The 7,005-nt window shown below is 34.0% G+C and overlaps 1 pseudogene; it reads right to left on the bottom strand.

Moving 5' to 3' along the window:
• LOC107608274 lies at positions 3,256 to 4,325 on the bottom strand (annotated as a pseudogene).

A 7,005-nucleotide genomic window follows, 5' to 3' on the forward strand; every position in this document is an offset into this window, starting at 1 on the left:
AAGATAAATAAATAATACAATGAAAAATAAACGAAATAACAATAATAGCGTACAAACGAAAAAAAATTGGAAAAAAGAAAAGCAAACAAATATAAATAATAACACAACAAACTAAAAGAAAAAAAATGAAAAACGAGCGAGAAAAAAAATAGTGTCATGATAATGATATGTATTGTAATTGAAAAAAAAAAGGAAAAGAAATGGAACAAAGAAGAAAAAGAATTATGAAACAAAGGAATAATGAGTTTTTGAATAATTTAACCAAATAGTAATGTATGTAGAGGATATGCACCATATATTGCAACCTATATGAAATAAAAGATGCGAAACATGTCACAGATAGTAAAAGAAGTTGATGTAATACTAAGAGAACAAAATGGTTTATGTGTGGTGTAAAAATTAAAGAAGGAAAAAAAATATTTAGTAAGTGAAAAATAGAGAATTACTTAGATTATGATAAAATTTATGTTGGTAACGTATTATGACAATAATAATTAAAATTTAAAAAGACAAAAAAAATGAAAAAAATGAAAAAAATAATAAATAATTTTATTAACGATTATAATATCTAAAAAATATAAAAACGAAGTATTTATAATAAAAAAACTAACTCCTAATTCACTCAACTAAATTACATATAAAAAAAAGTTTGTGTAATAAAAAAATTTTGGCCATAACTAAATCTTTGGGCAAATCACTCAAATAAGTTAAGGAGATATCAATTTTATCAATTAGTCAAAAAAAATGGTTTATGAATCAACCATATGCATGTTTCTATGTAACTGATTCGAATTACATACACGCATACAAGCACTAATTCGAATCAACTTAATTTAAATTACACACACTAGTTTGAATTAGGGTGATTCGAATTACACACACTCAATCCTTAGTAATTTGAGTTGGCCAGGTTTAAATTACTCTATTTTTGAGTCTCATAGTAATTCGAATTAGTGTGTTTCGAATTACTCAAGGTTCGGCTATAAAAGGAGTTCCAACCAACCTTATTCGAACCACTATTCGCATTACTCTATTTAGGACTAGTTGTCAATGGAATATACGCATAGCTTATAGGAAAAATGGTAGGTGAGAATATACATCGGTCCTCATATTTGCATGCAAACATTAATGAGCAAAGGCCATGGAAGGTTGGACTCGAAGGTGATTGCTCAATACATATTTACAATAGTCAAAGCAGATCCAACCATCAGCATAAGGGTTCTGCAAAAAGGTGTGGAGAATCACTTTAGTTATAAGACATCATACAGAAAAGTCTGACTTGCAAAGCAGAATCATTGCTAGGATATGGAGATTGGGAGGAATCATACAATGATTTTTTTCATTGGTTATTCGCAATGTAGATATACTTACCTGATAAGCTTCATTACATCATCTTTACTTATAAATTCTTAATTAAGTAACCACTTATATGTTAAAATAACTGATGGAATTTTAGGTACTTGGGTGCAATTTGTAACACAGCCTTAATCTGCTTTAGTCGATAGTATCATGTTTTATCGGATGTTCTGGACGTTTCCTCCGTGTGTTGAGACTTTCAAGAATTGCAAATCACTTATTTCCATCAATGACACCCACTTGTATGGTAAATAAGGAGGCACTTTGCTCATGGTTATTGCTCGTACCCTAATATGTTTTGCGCCATGAAACTACAACATGATAAAATAAATTAGAGTAAAATAATTTTAAATTAACTCGCTTTTTTATCAAACATATAACTTAATCTAACTACCTAAAGCATAAAATATAATTTATAATTTAATTGAGAGAAAAATATTTTTCTTCAAAATTAATAAACTCTCTTCCTATATTTTTTTATCTACCATCTACCATTTTTAAAAAATTTAATTTTGAGTTAATTTTATAACTATCAGTATAATTTTTTATGCTAATATCTAATTATATTTTTATATATATAGAGAGAGAAAAAATATTTTTTTAATAACAAACATAAAAATTAATTATTTCTATTTGTGCAATAGACTTAATACCTAATCAAATGTAAAAGTATACATATTAAATTCTTTTAATTATTAGTAAAGAATTAAACTCTTTTACATGAAAATAATAACTAAAAACTTTATTATTTGATTTTTTTATCTATGGAGACTCAGATCTTCTTAATTGATGGAAACTTTTGCCTCCTACGACTATTTTGTAAAAATAATTGGATTTTATAATTTTTTTTGTACTATAATCTACAATGTCATGACAAAACCGACATAATTTTAAAAGATTTATATTCCCATCATGTTATTACGGGTAAAAATTATTAGGATTTAAATATAAAAATTCTAAATACTTAGACCATAAACTATAATTTTACTCTAAAACATAATTACTTCAAATGATCATTTCACATTATCTAAACTAACAATAGATGGTACTCAAAACTAATTATATCATCTAATTATCAAACTAAATAATTATCAAACTAACTAAAGTTAAAAACTAACAACAAAACTGAATCTAACTAAATAAACATGTTAAAATCATAAAATAATACAACAATAAATTAAATTAAAAGAGACAAAAGAACAAAATTATTTGAAATTGTTAAAAAGACCGAAAATAAAAAGTTTTACAAGAAAAAAAAGGATGAGAGTGAGGAAGAATGAAAAGTAAAAATAGAAGGGCCATGGATTTTTATATTTGGACAAACGAATAAGCTAACGAACTTTACATTATATAAAAAAAATCCTACATAATTTTGCAAAATTACCTAATCAGGTTTATATATTTAAATGATTTTTAAATAATAAATTTAAAAATTAATTATTTTTATTGATACATCGATAATACACGATTAATTAGTAATGGGGCATCAGACAATAGCTTCGGAGAAATGGATCTCATGGATTATGGGAATGCAAATGGAGGTGGTGTTTTAGTTCCAATTTACTTGTCTGCCAGTGATATGGAGAGGTTTACAAAAGAACTGGATGATATGCTTGGGAACCCAAATCAACCTATCAAGAGTGGTAAATACCAAACAATTTTCAAGTCTACCCTGTAACCAATTAATTATAGCATATGTACATTATTTGGGGTGGAAATTCAAAATAAAGGAATGGTTTGTGTAACATGGCATTGGTTAGGTGGTATTGTGTTGGTTTTCTTGTAAAGTTGAAACAAGAAATTATGAGCAACTAACCAAATCCATTATGTTCATTGAGATTCAAGTTCATATGGACATCAAGTCACATATTGATCAAATATAAAAAGAAGACAGAGAGATAGGTAAGCTTGTTCTGAAAAGAAGCATCACATTATAGAAAGAAATATACAATACAAGCATATCCCATAACAAAAGGGACTTCATTAGACACTATTTCCAGCACAAACCATATTAGATTATTTCCACTAGTCATCATGAGGAAATTCATCAGTTGACAAGAAACTAAATACTACCGAATCCTTAATGTTCCCTTTAAAATAAGTGTACTTTCTGAGCAGACCCTCCTTAAGGAACCCAGCCTTTTCCAGTGCTCTCTGAGAAGCCTTGTTCTCAGGGGAAGTGAAAGCCTGCAACCTTACCAGATAAGACAAGTCATTGAACACTTGAGGCACAGCCATCTTCACTGCTTTGGTGGCTATGCCTTGGCCCCAGTAGTCTGCGGCCACGGCATAGCCTATGTCAGCCTTGCATCTATCATCACCTGACCACGGATACACCGAAACAAAGCCTATGGAACGGTCGCCACGGGTGAGGTATGCACACGTCTCTTATGAAGGCCAAAGCCTCTTCCCTTGAACCACAAGTCTTCCATCTTAAGTTTTGTGTAACTTGATCATCCCCAGCCCATAGCAAAAAGTCGTCAACATCGCTTAGCTTGAATGGCCGCAGAGAAATTTTTGAGAGATCCAAATTCGACATTTTTCACCAACTGCCTTATATATTATTCACGTTATTTATAATTTTATAGCGGCCTTGTTTTTGATACACCATCACCTACTAGTCTAGTACACCAACTCACCTACTCCACAATCTCCATATATCTTTGCTTTCTTTCTTTGTCAGGACCCACTCACCTTACCCCATAATAGCATCGTCACTTTCTCCAGGCCTGCAACAACCAGCTAAATTTAAAATATATGTTTAAACACAAACAACAACCAAACACGCCTAAAAATACCTTTTATACTGAAATTGGACAGGGACTGCGCGAACGCAAGTCCCCACTACCACAAATTATGATGTAGGCTCTCCTACTTGAGGAGACCTTAGGCAGGCACCCTTCCTAAGTGCAATGGAAGTCACCAACCTAGGCCATAGGCCTTCTTGATCACCTATTGACCCCATCCAGGTAAGTATGTTTGAATGTTGCTGATTAATCTTTATTTATACACTGCATTTTCACCTCCCTTTCTTCCTCCCAGGTGATGTGGGACTTCAAGGTTCCTCTGTTCTTTCTATCTTTATGAACCTGCGGCTTCTCCCTTTGCATTGGCGGTATCTCTTTCGCTGAACAAATAGTGAGGCTAATTCTTTTCTTCTCATAACATTAGGTTTTTGGCAGATCAAAGTATACCTGTAGTTGGAGTGTTAGACATGTATGAGAATTTTGAATCTAGGAAACTGGGAAAGGTGCTGCTTCATTTTCTTATTAACAATATTGTTTATCGCAAGAAAACACATGGGAAGTGAGTTAAGAACAAAGATTCAGAGCAAGCCTCAGATATTTATCAAAAGTAAAAGACTCCTGCCAAAAATATAAGTAAATAAATGAAAGAAAATAAAAAGAAGAATCCCATGATGAGCACTTTAGGATGCAAAATTGAAAAGGAGGTAGCAGAAAACTTGGTACGGTGTTTAAATTTTAATAATAATTGTCTTCACTCTTTCACTTCAAGTGTTCCATATGCTGATGCTGGTTGAGGCTTCGGGACTTGTTCAAATCGATTTGGAACATTTCCCCAATCAAGATGGTTTTCCATAGAAAACACATGAGAGGTGAGTTAAGAACAAAGATTCAGAGCAAGCCTCAGATATTTATCAAAAGAAAAAGATGAGCCCTTTAGGATGCAAAATTGAAAAGAAGGTAGCAGAATCAAACTTGGCAAGGGAACACGTAGTCTTCCTACCATTAAACTGAAGATAAACGTTGTTTAAATTTTATAATAATTGCCTTCACTCTTTCACTTCAAGTGTTCCACAAAACGATGTTGCTTTTTGTTGAATACAAGTATACAACTACACAAATGAATCAAGAATCCATCACCGCAATAATTCGTACTTGTGTGACATTTCAATTCACCTTGACCTTATGGATGGTATGTGGATTCCTTCCTAATATGATACAACGATTCACGTACAAGTGATTGCAACATTGAATCTCCATGGGTTGCTAAATCCAATACACAGTTTTGAACTTTCCACACATCTAACATTATTAGGGCTGCAAGTGAGTCGAGTTGAGTCGAGCTAGACCAAGTTCAAGCTCAACTCACGAAAATTAAGCTTGACTCACAGCTCGATTCATTTACAATTGAGCTTATTTCGCAAGCTCAAACTCAACTCAATAAAAGCTCACGAGCTGTCTCAAATAATAGGAATATAATCTATAATTCTATATCAATAAATTATAACTTATATATATAAAAAATTATGTTGTACCGTTTTACCTCCCAAAATTCCCTTGCGCTGCCGGAGACTTAGCCTAATCAACCATGTGCACCCATTCCCAAACTCAGAACACTTCCCTACATACCGGCGATAGTCAGACTCCACCACTTTGTACTGTACCCTGCGTCAGATGCTATACGTCTTCACACTTAACACAGCCTCATTTTTATCCTAAAACTGCTGACCAACCTGAAACTTTGTAATACCACCAGACCCCTGGGCATCTCTAGCACCAAATCCAGTAGACTCCCCAAGAACCCCCTCCTGTCTCATGGCATCCAAGTTCAAAGATGAAAAGTGTGGAGGGTACTGCTGTGTCCAAGAGCTAGAACCACCTCTAGCCCCAGCTGGATTACTCGCTGCAATCTCATCGCCACTGTCATCAGCAATGAGATCTGCCTCCACATCATCATCGTCAACATCATCCAGAATGCATCGACCAGACCAGCCGGTGCTGCACATTGTAAAGAAGTCGGCACCCTATCCACGATACCAACCTCTCCGCCTCCACTGCAGTTGAGATCAATTGCGAACGACGGGGAGGCGACAGGTTCGTCTGGAGGTTCATTCACAGGGACGGATGAAGATGCGCCAACAGGTCTTGAGTTAGAACCGGCTACCATGCCTATAGTGTGGGTATTCCGGTTCAAACTCCTCGAGCTAGATACCACATCAACCAACTTCGCCAACAGCTTAGGTGTCCTAACCTCGGGAAACTGCCGACGACAATGAAACAGGACCTGCAAATCCTCATCACTCCCTCTGGTGAAACAATCATACTTCACGATTTCTTGTAGCACTGAGATCGGAATGCGATAGAATAATTTCTGAACCCGTTTCACGCCTTGCAGACCAAGTTTCTGTAGTATAGAATTCACAAAGTCATCATAACTCGTCGTAGGCCTTATAAAAATATTGAGAGGATTCTTATCTGTGAACTTCACACCAGATCGTGTTTTTCTCTTAATTGATCATCTGTGATGCACCAACATTACAAAACTCTCCTCACTAGCCATTTTCTCACTCTAATGAAATCAATTCATGTTCACACTATACTTATACACGTCTGGCCCTGTATAATTCGAAACAGTATAATTCGAATTACTATGGATTGCGTGTGTGTAATTCGAATCACCCTGATTCGAATTAGTGCTAGTGTGCGTATGTGTAATTCGAATAAGCTTGATTCGAATTACATTGAATGTGTAATTCGAATTAGGCTAATTCGAATTACATAGAAATGCCCTCTTGGTTGAACCCTGTAACAATTTTTCCTTTGGTTGAATCACGTAAATTTTTCACCAACATGGTTTATATGGGTGATTTGCCCTAAATCTTTTTAGAATTTACTTATTTATATA

This window comes from Arachis ipaensis, chromosome B07, assembly GCF_000816755.2.
Source record: "Arachis ipaensis cultivar K30076 chromosome B07, Araip1.1, whole genome shotgun sequence".
In the NCBI taxonomy this organism is placed as follows: domain Eukaryota; kingdom Viridiplantae; phylum Streptophyta; class Magnoliopsida; order Fabales; family Fabaceae; genus Arachis; species Arachis ipaensis.